Source organism: Talpa europaea (assembly GCF_964194135.1).
Source record: "Talpa europaea genome assembly, chromosome: 9".
Lineage (NCBI taxonomy): Eukaryota > Metazoa > Chordata > Mammalia > Eulipotyphla > Talpidae > Talpa > Talpa europaea.
Window position 1 is genome coordinate 86,966,516 of NC_140076.1, and position 14,337 is coordinate 86,980,852.

At 35.1% G+C, this 14,337-nt stretch overlaps 1 pseudogene across 1 annotated transcript; it reads right to left on the minus strand.

The window, feature by feature from the left end:
* Positions 1–10,035: 10,035 nt before the first annotated feature.
* LOC311176423 (small ribosomal subunit protein uS19-like) lies at positions 10,036–10,630 on the minus strand (annotated as a pseudogene). The gene has a single exon. The product of its transcript is annotated as a small ribosomal subunit protein uS19-like (transcript).
* Positions 10,631–14,337: the final 3,707 nt, after the last annotated feature.

The window sequence follows — 14,337 nt, forward strand, 5'->3', positions numbered from 1 at the left end:
TGACTATGTGAAGAAAATTTACCATCTCAAATTGTTGTCCTGCCCGGTGTACAGTAGCAAATCAGTTGCTATCTGCTCAACTCATGCTGCATTCCCCAATTTTAGGCTCTTGTAATATAGAAAGTGGAAAGCATTAGTGAGAGCTAGAAAATCAACTGTATATTATGCTATCTTTGCTGATACCAACTATTTCAATAAGTGTTGTACCATATGTAGCATTAAATATAAAAATACATGAAAGAATGTACAGGAAATAGCTTTTATTGAGTAATATTATTACATTTCATTTATACTGTAGCAATACATTTGTAGGTATACTATGTAAGGGCTTTAACTACAAGAGATTCATAAATATACCCTATGAAAATTCTAGTTTGTTTCATTACTTCCCAGATGTTTTAGAAATAGCTATTTATGCAGAAGGTATTTTTGAAGTCTCCTTTTGTCTGATAGAGTTTCAGAGACATTTAAAATTAGTGTCCAGAATCTACAGGTCATGGTTTAAACATATTTAGAATAGTACAAAATAAACCTGTCAGCATATTTGCCAAATAAGACAGTTGGGATCCACACCTAAGTTTTGGGCAATGTTTTTCTCAAAAAGCTGCTATCCAATGATGTAGGAAAATACACTGTTTGTAGTTTCCTAAACAAACTCTGGTTTTCTTTTTCAATGTGCTTTATTGTTTGATTTGGTCCTGCCTAAATTTGATGAGCTAGGCTAATGGTTGAACCTAGAAAGTTTCATCCTCTGGTATCATGTGTAGATATCATGTATAGAAAATGAAATAAAAAAAAATGGCTCTAACTTCTGTGTTGCTGTTTATCTTGTTATTTTTCAACGTTAACCTACTGTGTTTATTGAGAGCATTTGACCTTCCAGATTCCTCATGGCTAACTTTTGGTCTGTATTTTGACATTAGATGTGAATATTTCTTATTAGTCTGCTTTCTGCTATGCAATGACTGCATCTCTATCATTTCTTAGTTTGTTAGTTTATGTGGATAATATTCTATTGTATAAATTGATTGCACAATTTATCACCAATTATTCTCTGTAGCTTTTCTACAGCGCTTTGCTAAACCATGTAATACTAGTTAAGTCTTCCTTGAAAATAAAGATGCACTCTTATAGAGGACAGTTCCTGTTTATTCCCAGGAATTTTTTTTTTTTAAAGTTGACACTGAATGTTTATTGCACCTTAGTGCAGTGAAGTGGCAATAAAACCTAACATGAATTGAGGTTGTTTATGGCAGATGCATGTATTGCTTTACAGAGTTTAGCAAAAGCTCTTAATTTTATGTCATACTGTATTCTACTATAATAATAAAGCTAACATTATTCAATAACAAAATTGGAATGTTTGACTCTCTTTTAACATCATTAACAGCACCTTCCATCACCTTGTTTAGAGCATTTTCAAGATAGGGGCACCCAAAAGTATGACATGGTGGCAAGAATTGAGGCTATTCAAGAGATTTCTGAAGATGTATCAAGTGTATGATCTAAACTTCGATTTTAAAAAGGATCACTTTAAAGGGGGGAATTATGAAACATCTGGCATCTAGTGTTACTAGTAGCACTCATATCAAAATTTGTAAGATACAAATAGGAAATACTCAGAGGTGATAGTAGAGTTTGTTTACGTATTAACATAGCAATTTTTTTGTGATCTTATCTCTGTAGAGAAGGTTTAAATGTTTGGGGGAAGAACTCTAAACATTGCCTTTTCAAAAGATTCCTCCAACTCCAAGTTAAGGAACTTTTAACATGTAGCCAAGATTGAAAATCATTGTCCTACATTGTTCACATATACATGCCTTAATATTTCTATAACCACAAGGTCAGATTAAAGTAAAAAATGTTTATGATCACTTGAAAGACAACATAAAAATCCTTTCAAGGAAAAGCATAAAACTATATTTGCTTTCTACAGACAAGGTCATGCGAGGCAAAATCTTTATGTGTCAGATAGTGATCTGGTCAAAATAAAGTAAGTTGGGGCCTCCCAGGTGGTGCAAGGAGTTAAGATGCAGCACTATTAAGCTACCACAGCCACTGCAGCACGAGTTCAATCCCCAGCCAGGGAGGTGACCCACATGGCAAAGCAGACCTCTCCTGACTCACCTACTGCTCCCCTCAGCAGTGTATTTCAGTCAATATGCCTATTCTATTCCCCACTCCATCTCTGGTGAATCTTCTCACCCTCCACACCTCTGCCTGTGCCCTAGTTCTTGAATGTACAAATAAATAAATCTTAAAAAAAAAAATAAGGTAAGTTGTATTTCAACAAATAAAACATATACCTTCCCCAATGATTTAGGACTTAGCATAATTAATAATTTTTAAAATCCTTCAACCAAGTAACAATCTAAATAAAATGGCCCATTAAACGAGCTGAGTAGGGCCTCCCCTGGTGGCGCAGCAGTTGAGTGCTGGGCTGCAAAGCTGCCCACAGCCTTTGCAGCACTGGTTCGATCCCCAGTCACCGGCGAGGGTTCCACATGGCGCAACAGATGTCTCCTGCCGTGCCCGCTGCTCCCCTCAACAGTGTATTTTGTCAGTCTGCCTGTTCTGTTCCCCGCTCTGGTGAATTCTCTCACCCTCCCGTGCTTCTGACTGTACCCAGTGCTTGTATAAATAAGTAAATAAATCTTTAAAAAAAAAAAAAAAACAGCTGAGTAATCACATTCACTTATTTCTTGCCACGCAAAAAATGTAATGAGTGATGATTATTTTGGCTATCAAACTATATCCATGTTAAGGTTCACCATGATAACCATGGAAAGGGAAAGAGTCAAAATAAGAATGGACAATGTCATTACGGCAGACCATCTATTTGAATGTCATCATACCCGTTAGTTAAAGCCTACTCAGCTCTGAGACCAACAAGAAAAATTATCTGATTTATATTTTAATCACAATTCTATCAAATAAATTGACTCCAAATGCTAATTTAATTAAACTAAATTCTACTAGCAGTTTCTGAGTCTCTGCCCTGTATTAAGAACCATACTACTTGATAGTGATAGAGTCAATTTTTACATGGCCTTTTTCTTTAAGGAAATCACAGTTCTTATGGCAGAGGAAGACAAAGAATCAGGCAAAAGATAATATAAATATTATGAGAAAGGGAAAGAATCCTAGGAGATTTAAAACAGAAGTCTATTGCCATTATTCAAAAGGTTAGAGAACTGAAGCTATAGGGACTAATAATATCCAAGATGAAACATGAACATGAGATTTGAAATGGTATGAACCATGGAGACTTCCTGGAATGTTTCTGTTACTGAGGTAGGCACTGAGATTACAGAGATAAAAATGACAGTACATTCCTGGAAAGCTCATAATCTCATAGAAAATCTAACTGAACCTAAAGTTACAATATTTTATATAAGAAGTACAGCTACCAATAAATGTACAAGGTACAGTATACAGGGTTTATAAATGTACAAGGTATAGTATACAGGGGTCTATAAATGTACAAGGTATAGTATACAGGGGTCTATCCATGCAGACCCCACTATGAAGAGGATAGTGAAAATAAGACACCCAAAGTGGGCCATGACAAGTTCCAAATATCCTGGAAGGATGCAACTAGCACAAGTTGCATTCAGACTTAGGAAAGTCTACACAGGGCCCTAGATGTGCACACATCTCTGGCTGAAAATGGAGTCTTCTACATATGCAGTGGAGATACAAGGGGGTTCAGCAGATGGTAAAACTAGGGAAAGACTTCTAAATAGTATGAAATGGAATGAGTTATCCAATGCATACATAGGTCTATTGGTAAATGTGGCAAGACTTACTGAATTAAGGTGTTTGAGCATATTTTCTAACCAATCATTGGTTGTCCACTAGACATACTTGATGGAATACCATTAAAAAACAAAATCTATAGAATTATACAAGCTAGGCAGTAACAAGCCAAACCAACAAATGGGAGGAAAAAGATCTCTGGTGAGAATAATAATGCAGAGTTGCAACAATAAATTATTTAAAATATTAGGTGGCATGCAAAGAAATATGAAAATGTGCTCTAGAGTCAGGAAAAAGTCATCAAAAGAGATTGTCTCTGATAGGGTTTATCTGTTTGATTGTTAGGTCCAGATATTGGACTTAGCATACAATGATTTCAAAGCAGTATAATAAGTGTTTTCAAAGAATGAAAAAGCAATGTTTAAATAATAAAACATTATGAAAATGACACATTAAACAGAGAATCTCAATAAAGAGACAAACAACATAAGAGATAAAATTAAAGGAGACTAAATAATTAGAAATAAGAATGTAAATGAAGAATTTACTAGAGGGGCTCAATAGCATATCTGAGAAAATAAATCAATCAACAGGGATAAACCATATTAAAGAACATGAAGGAACATAATAGAAGAAAAATAAAATCTCAAACAGTTGTTGGATAGCATCAAGAACATATATATGAGAGAAGAAAGACATAAAGTAGTAGAAAAATTATTTAAAGAAATAATAGCTGGACATTGTCCAAATAGGATGAGAAAGAAATTAATCTACAGATTCATCCAAACGTTGCCCAGTCATATACTATAAAGGGATATGGGAGTTCTGGTTGGGTGTGGTATGGTGATACATATCTAAGGAGGTGTAAACCTATTCCTCTGACTCATACAATATTGTAAACCAATGTTATCTCAAAAAGAAAAAAGAAAAGAACATGAAGTTGACTGAGAGCAAATAGATAAGAAGTTGACTAATTTTTAGAGAAAGTTATACTACCAAATAAAACATGAATCTGGATTAATAAAAAAATCTCAATAAACTAAAATATTATATGTAAAGAATGTACCCCTCAACTTATCATAGTTCAACTGTTAAAAATCAAGGTCAAAAATTTCAAAGACATCAAGAGATAGGTGCATATAGCATACCAACAATTTGATTGACAGCTGAACAATCAACAGAAAAAGGCAAAACATCATCGGGTTGATATATTCAAAGTGTTGAAAAGGAAACTGTCAAACAAGAATTCCATATCTAGGAAAACTATCTTTCAAAATACGTAGATGAAATAAAATCGTTCTCAGATAAAGAGAATTCATTGCTTTCCAAGAGATATTAAAGGAAGTTCTTCAAGTTAAAAGAAGGTGGCTCCAGATGTAAATTTGAATTTACAGTAAGAAAGAATATCAGTAAAGGTAATTATATAGTAATTATAAAAAAGTACAAATAATTTTTTCTGCTCTCTAACAGATGTTTAAAGAAAAGCATAAAACTATAGCTTAAAGCAATAAGTTGAAAACTGTATTCTTGAGCTCTGACATATGAAAATGTAATAAATGTTACAATAATAGCACAATGTCAAGAGGAATGAATGGTGCTATACCAAAACAAGCAGATGGCACCAGGTGATAAGCTGAAATCACAAGAAGAGGTAAAAAGTGCCAGACATGGTAACTGCATTTATAAAATACAGTATTTATAAAATACAGTATGAATATTTTTACTGATTTAAGTTTGTGAGATTACATTAACTAATAATTATTAAGTGGTATTATAAAATGGAATTTTGGGGTTCATTGCATTATGGATGTAACATATGACAACAGTATTAATAAGGAGGTGGAGGACAAGTGTCTCTATTTGGAGGAAACTTTTCCAATATTTTATTAGAATTAAGTTGGCATCAATCTAAAGTAGACAGAGATATATTAAGAAGTATATTTTAATTTGTAGAGTAATCATTAACCAAAAACCTCAAAGTGGAAACAAAACAGGTCAGATAATAACAACAAAGGAACTAAAATTATGCATAGAAAGTGACTATTTAACCCAAGAGTAGATAATGAAATATAGAGAGAAGAAAAAAGATATGAGAAATCTAGGCAAAAAAAAAGACAGATTATCTCATATCACACACAAATTTAACTCAAAATAAACTATAGACCTAAATGTAAAAGTCAAAACTATAACATGTCTTGAAGAAAATGTGAAAATCTTCATAAGTTTGTGCTATGTCAAGAGCACTTGGAAACACCAAAATAAAAATCTATAGAAGAATAAGCACAAAAACTTTTACAATTAAAATTGGAAATGCTTCTGCATCAAAAAACTTAGATAAATGAGGAAAAAAAACAGAATCACGATCTGAAAGAAAATATTTATATAATTTAAATATGATAATGTATATGCAGTCAGAATAGAAGATTTTTTACAACTATAAGAGAATCCATTAGAAATTGGCTAAAGATCTGAATAGATATAAACAAATGTCTAATAACAAAATACAAAGATGTTCAATATCATTAGTCATTAGGAAAATGCAAACTGAAACCACAGTAGATAATACTTCACAATCACAAACTGGGTATAATTCAAAGATAGACCATATAAAGCCCTGACAAGAACGTGAAAAAACTTGAATCCATATACATTTTTGGTGAGAAAGCAAAATGGCTTAGCCACTTTGAAAAACAGTTTGGCAGTGTTTCTTTTTTTTTTTTTTTTTTTTGAGACTCAAATTCTTTACTTAAACAATGGGAATAACATTCACTATCACACAGGCCATTAAAGGAATTTCATAAGATAATAAGCATGTTCGTATTCTGTGCATTTGGAGTACATGACAGAAGCTCAGTAAATGGAACTTTTCTTCCATCCCAGTTGGCCTGCCTCAGAAGGCTCCATGTGGACATACACAAAAAAACCTAGCTCTGGTGTGCAGGCCCAGGAAGGGGGGCCCACCCGGAGTTGGCTCGGCAAGACATTCAAGGCCGCTGGCACAAGACCCAGATGGCATGACTTGATCAGTGGCAGAATTATTGCCTCACTTGGTAGCACAAGTTATTTTTGTTAGAGACATGAAAGACAATAACCTCAAACTTTTGTGATCTTTCTAACCCCGCAGGTATCCCCAAGACCACCAGTGGCCGTGCACTAAACAGCCACTCAAAACTGCCTGGTCACTTCCCACTCCCTCTCTCTGGCCCCTCTATTCTGCTCCATCCTTCTTTTTTTTTTTTTAATAAATTTTATTGTTATATTCCCCATACAATTGCAGCCCTCCCATTCTGACCCCAATCCCTCCCCTCCCGCCCCCGCCCCCTAAAAGTGTCTCTGGTTCATAGTTTTTTGTTGATTTTGATTTTCACTTTCTTATAGTTATTCATTTTCCTGGTCCCTTATTTAAGTTTTCTAGATTCCTGCTATGAGTGAGACCATCCGGTATTTTTCTTTTTCTTTTTGGCTTATTTCGCTGAGCATGATCCCTTCCAGCGCCATCCATGTTGCTGCAAATTGCATGTGTTTATCTTTTTTGAATGCTGAGTAATATTCCATGGTATATATGTACCACATCTTCTTGATCCAGTCATCTATTTTTGGGCATTTGGGTTGTTTCCAAAGCTTAGCTATTGTAAACTATACTACAAAGCCATAATCATCAAAACTGCATGGTATTGGAACAAGAACAGACATACAGACCAATGGAATCAAATAGAAAATCCAGAAATAAACCCACAGATTTATGGTCAACTAATCTTTGACAAAGGAGCAAAGACTATGCATTGGAGCAAAGAAAGTTTGTTCAATAAATGGTGCTGGGAAAACTGGGTCGCTACATGCAAAAGAATGAAGCTTGACCACTACCTCACACCATACACAAAAATTAACTCAAAATGGATTAAAGAACTAGACATAAGACCTGAAACCATAAAATATATAGAAGTAAATATAGGCGAAACACTACGTGATCTGCACATCAAAGACATCTTTATAGACACATCACCCAAAGCAGTGATAGTGAAGGCAAAGATAAACAGCTGGGACTACATCAAATTAAAGAGCTTCTGCACAGCAAAAGAGACAATAACAAAAACAAAGAGAAACCCCACCAACTGGGAGAACATTTTTGCACCCAACACTAATGATAAAGGACTGATCACAAAAATCTGCAAAGAGCTGATGAGACTCAACAACAACAAAGAAAATAATCCAGTCAAAAAATGGGCAGAGGAACTAAAAAGAAACTTCTCTGAAGAGGAAATGCAAATGGCCAACAGGCATATGAAAAAATGTTCAACATCACTTGCCATCAGGGAAATGCAAATCAAAACTACCATGAGATACCATCTTACACCAGTGAGAATGGCACATATTAAAAAAACTAGCAACAACAAATGCTGGCGAGGGTGTGGAGAAAAAGGAACTCTTCTGCACTGTTGGTGGGAGTGCAAACTGGTCCAACCACTGTGGAGAGCTGTGTGGAGATTTCTGGACCTACTAAACATAGAGCTTCCATATGATCCAGCAATTCCACTCCTAGGTATTTACCCAAAGGACACAGAAACATCAATTCCAAAGAACACCTGCACCCCTATGTTTCTTAAAATTTAAACATAAATGGATCATACCTCTCAATATTTCCGCCACCTATGAAAAATGAAGGCATACATTCTCAAATAGGGTTACATGTAAATTTATCAGTATTCATAAGAATTTCACACTGGGAACATCCCAAATGTTCATAAACTAAATTAAAAAGATGGGGAGAGGGATTAAAGAAGGATACAAAGTACAAAATGGACAAGTCTCAAGAAACTGTTAAATGAAGTCACAAAAGACCTTATATTATAGGATTCCACTTACATGAAATGTCCTGAAAGGTAAATATGGAGAAAGAGAAAGCAGATTACTGGTGTCATGATGCTGAGGGCTGGGGATAGGAACTGATTGGAATTAAGTATGTGGGATCATTTTGGTATAATTGAAATGTGTTAAAACTACATTATTGTCATGGCTGCACAACTTCCTTAATTTACTACAATATATTTAATTATATGTTTTAAATATGTGAGTTCTATGTATGTTATAATGCAATAAAGCTATAGAAGCATGATAGTTAACATGAAGGACAGTTGTGAAAAATCTCTAAATCAGATGTGTGCAAGAGAATCACACACACTGCCTGACTAGGTTGTCTAGCAAAACAGAAGTATCAGGCAAAATAAAATAGAGTCCCTATTTCCATATGGCAAGATCAGTGTCAAGAAAAAAATTCCCAAAGGGACAGGCACACCAAAAATAAAAGGAGGTGAGAATTTCTTACCTATAAATTGAAAGTACAGTCAAGAGATGAGTACAGACCAACACAGATCTGAATAATACAGCAGGTCTGCATGAAACAGGTGACTTACTCAAAACATTTTCAGACTCTACCCTTCCCTTCACATACAGGGGTGCATTCTCCCACACTTGCACAAAAAATATTTTCTGTAGGGAATAGGCAAATACAAAATCTGAGCATTCTGGAATCCCATATACCAGGGATTCTCAATTTTTAGCAGGCATGAGAGTTGCCAAGAGGTCTGTTGGGAAAAAAAAAAATATTGGACTCTACTGACAGATTTTCAGATTCAACAGGTTGGGGTTATGCCCATGAATTTGCATTTCTAACAAGTCCAGTATAATGATAATGTTGCTGTTCCAGGAAACACACTTTGTGAACAATTGTACTACTGTCATTTTATTATTTTTGTGTGTTATCATTACTCAATGTTTACCTATTCATTGGTTTTATTTCAGAAGTTAAGGTAACACTATGAAAGTGGTTGAGGAAGAAGAGAGGACTGATAATTTAAACAATAAAGTATGACTTTAATTAAACAATAAAGTAAATATATTTTACTGTCAATGAAAAGGAATTCAAAGTTTTATCAAAATAAGTCTTGGAGATTTTGTCTCATTCAGTATAAACGCAGTAAATGTAATAAATTTTGGTCACAAATGGAAAGTGAGTACAGATAAAATGAAGAAATAAAATTCAATGAAGCTGTTAAAACAGAGGGATGTTTCTTACATAATAAAACTCAAATATTTTTTAAAATAAAGTGATTTTGTCCTATAAAAAGGAAACTCAATTTCAGGCATAATAAATGAGACAATACTCCCCTCTCTAAATTATAGCATAGGTATTTATAGGTCAACAGTAACAATTGCTCCTGCTGTTGATAACTTTGCCCATGAGCTCTATTTTCCAACTGTGTAAGAGCAGGGAAATGTCTGTGGACATTATAATTATCATAAACATGTATAAACATATATGTATGAAATATAAAATATGAAGTACAGAAATACAATTTATGTCCAAAGTGTTCTATTTTTATTTATTTATTTATTTTTTTTTTAGAGAAGTCTGTGCCTTTACTGGTCATGCAGTCTATTTGAGGGGGATGAAGCGGGAGGAGTGGGTGGCCCCAATGCCTGGCCGGCCGTGTATGACAGGCTTGTAGGTGATGGAGAACTCGCCCAGGTAGTGCCCAATCATCTCAGGCTTAATCTCCACCTGATTGAAGGTCTTGCCATTGTAGACGCCCACCATGCTGCCCACCATCTCAGGCAGGATGATCATGTCTCGCAAGTGTGTCTTCACCACCTCTGGCTTCTCCATGGGTGGCGCCTCCTTCTTGGCTTTGCGCAAGCGCTTCAGCAGAGAATGCTGCTTCCTACGCAAGCCCCGGTTCAGACGCCGCCGCTGCCGGGAGCTGTACAGCTGCATCAGCTGCTAGTAGGACATGTCCAGCAGCTGGTCGAGGTCCACGCCGCGGTAGGTGAACTTGCGGAAGGTCCGTTTCTTCTTCTGCTCCACTTCCACCATCCCGTCGCCTCTTCAGAAAGGAGTGTTCTATTTTTAAAGGGTGGCAAATGTGCATACAATAGTAAAACAATGAATGCCTAGATGTTCACAATATAAAAAGGTGTAAAACCACATTGTTCAATGTATTTTTTTTTAAGATTTATTTATTTTTATACAAGAATTGGTGTACAGGCCAGAGATGCATGGGGGATGAGAGGATTCACCAGAGACAGAGTGGGGAATAGAACAGGCAGATGGACCGAAGTACACTGCTGAGGGGAGCAGCGGGAGAGAAAGGAGAGATCTGTCCCATCATGTGGGTTTCTCCCTGGCTGGCTGGGAATCGAACTTGTGCTGCAGTGGCTGCAGATTTCTTCATAGGTTGTGTCTTAACCCCTGCGCCACCAGGGAGGCTCTGTTCAATGTAATTTAGATTTCTGGAATCATAATTATTTTTGTGGGGGGGGGTTGCAATAATGGTGTTTTCAGTATACTTTGGAGTACTCTTTAACAAAGTTATTTAGGTCCTAAAAAGTAAATGTTTAGAATTATATTTAGTATTAATACTGGTGATCCTCTGTTCTGCAGCAGTCCTATTTTTCCAAAGACCATCACTGGGAGTCAGTGGATCAACATGTGATAACGCAATCCCATATTTGAAGGTCCACGTAAATTCAGCTTCCTCCCTCCCTATCCATTTCAAAAACAGAAATAATATATCCAAACAGTTCTTAAATGCAAGCCTTAGGTAGTACTCAAAAAAGGTGTATTCTCAGGAATGCTTCTGATTCAAAGACTATTTTCTAGAATAAGAGAGTACTCAAAGATAAGATTAAGTTAGTATGTAGCCCAAAGAAAAAGTATTTCATCTCTTCAAGTACTTTTTCTGGTCAGTGCCCCAAATATTCCATAATATTTTGAAATCCATAGGCCCACAGGGGAAAAAAAAACTATTCTATGATGTAACTATGTTAAATACTAATTATTAACTTATAATAATATATTGCTTACTAGTGACAGGGATTACATTACATGATTTTCGTATGTCATCACTTAGTTCTCATAACCTTATGTGATGACGTACTCATTTTAAGAAGAGAAAACATGGACTATGGTGGAGGACCATGGGTGCCTTACAGATGGGTGGGGTGTGGTAAAATAGACCTGAAGGAGTGGGAACCTATATTTCTAAGTCATACAGTGTTGTAAACCAATGTTACTTCTATAAAAAAAAATACATTAGAAAAGGTCAATTCAGAATTGATTAATAAAATATCAGAGAAAAGTAAAAAATAAATAAAAGATACCAGAGCACAACCATTTTTGTGTGGCTGCAAAATGCCAAACCTAGATTAGAAACAGGATTGGACCTGGATTAATTTCTGAGATTAAATGAACTTAAAGTTTATCTAAGTTGATTATTTTATAAATGACAAAATGTAAACCATAACAGAAAAGTTCCTTGCTAAAGGTAGATTAAAGATTATAGTATACATTTCTTGATATACTTGATATGCAGACATAATTCCATACAAAATATGAACTTGATTTTTTATGTTGGACTTTCCATTGTACCATCTTAAACTATTATATTTTACAGAGAAGAGAGATATTTAACCCAAATGATCATAATGTGTAATGTAATCAACATTTTTAAGGCTATGTGATTATAGAAATTCATAACCTGAGCAGATAATACTTTGAATTGCATGTCATAGGAAATGCAGTAGACACTATGAACACAAGAAAATTACAATGTGGCCTCTGCCTTTAGGAGCACCTCTCCTTTAAATAACACATAAGTGGCATAGGTAGTAATCCAATAAAAAAGGTTTTAAAGGAATATATAAGTGTAAAGGCAATAGGTTGAATGATGTAGGGTTGAAAGATGACATTGTAAAAGACATGTCTATATTGTAACCTCTGGCACCTGGGATTATAACCTCACTTGGAAAAAAGGGTCTTTGCAGACATAATTAAGGATCTTGTGATGATATAATTATGGATCAACTGGTCCTAGATTCAAGGACATGTCTTTATGCCAACATCAGAATGCATAGGGAGATTTGACGCACACTAAGCAGATGACCAAAAGAAGATAAGCAGAGACTGGAAAGACGCAGTATCTGGAACTCCTGAAGCCACCAGAAACTTGAATAGACAAATGATTCTTTCCCTAGAGCCTTAGAGGGGTGTGGGGCCCTGCCAACACCTTAATTTATTACTTTTGACTTCTAAACCTTTGACAAAATTAATTCCTTTTCTTTTAAGCCGCCAAGTGTGAAATTTCAGAACAGCAGCCCTAGAAAACTAATATAGAAATATATATAGATTTTCCTACATCTACAGGAAGAGGTGTGTTTAAATATGAGCAACATATTTAGGTATAATATGCCATTATATTATGTTCAAGTGTACAACATACTAATTTTACATTTGTATATATTGCAAAATGTTTACCCAGATAAGCCCAGTTAACATCCATTACCAAATGGGGTTACAATTTCTTTTTCTGCAATGAGACCTTTGAATATTTATTCTCTTAATACCTTTCAAATTCATAATACATTCTTATTAACTACAGTTACTTTCCACTGTAGTCTCTCAAAGATTAAAAATGCTGTGCCTTATATTCCTATGAGGCATTTGTCTTACAAGGGTAAGTTTGTACTGCTGATCCTTTTACCCAATTCATTCATAACCACCCCTCTACCTCTGCCAACCCACAAGTCTTCTCTGTATCTACAAGCTTGTTTATTTGTTTATTCCACATATATATGAGATCATACTGCCCTTAAGGCCCATCTATGTTGTTGAAAATGGAAGTATTTTCTTCTTCTGTATGGCTGACATTCCAGTGTGTGTGTGTGTGTGTGTGTGTGTGTGTGTATGTATGTGTGTGTGTGGGCACGCACATGCATGCATACACACACATATGTATCACATTTTTCTTATCGATTCATCCATGGATTACCACTTATGTTGTTTCCATTTCTTGACTATTGTAAATAGTGCTGCAATGAACATGGAGGTGCAGTGAACATGGAGATTAGCATTTTCATTTTCTTTGTATAAAAACCCAGAAGTGAAGTTGCTGGGTCACTGGTGGCTTTACTTTAAATTTTTTGAAGAATAGTATCGTCTATAGTGGATACTTTACTTTTCCACAGTAGTCTATAAGGGTTACCTCTTATCTACATCCTCATCAAAAATTGTCATTACCTTTTTTCTATAATATCTATTCCAACATGTGTGAAATATCTTACTGTGGTTGGATTTGCATTTCCCTTATGATTAATGATGTTGAGCAGTTTATCACGCACCTATAGGCCCTCTGTGTGTAACTGGAAAAATGTTTGTCCAGAACTTCTGTATTTTAATTTCTAACTAGATTTTTTTGACTGAATTGTATGAGGTTCTTATATATTTTGGGTATAAATCCCTTTTCAGATAAAGGATTTGCAAATATTTTCTACCACTCAATAGGCTGTCTTTTCATTTTGTTGAATTTTTCCTTTGCTCTATGTAAGTTTTTTGAGAATAATCTAGTCCCACTTGTTGATTTTTGTTACCTTTGTCTATGCAACATTTTTTGGGATAGATCTGTTACAAATTCCTATGTTTCAGTGACCTAAATAGTCAGTTAATATAGACCTTTCTTATATCAAGCAATGGAAGAAATTCCCATTTATCTACTAAAGAAGGGATTCTGAAGAGTAGTGCTAACA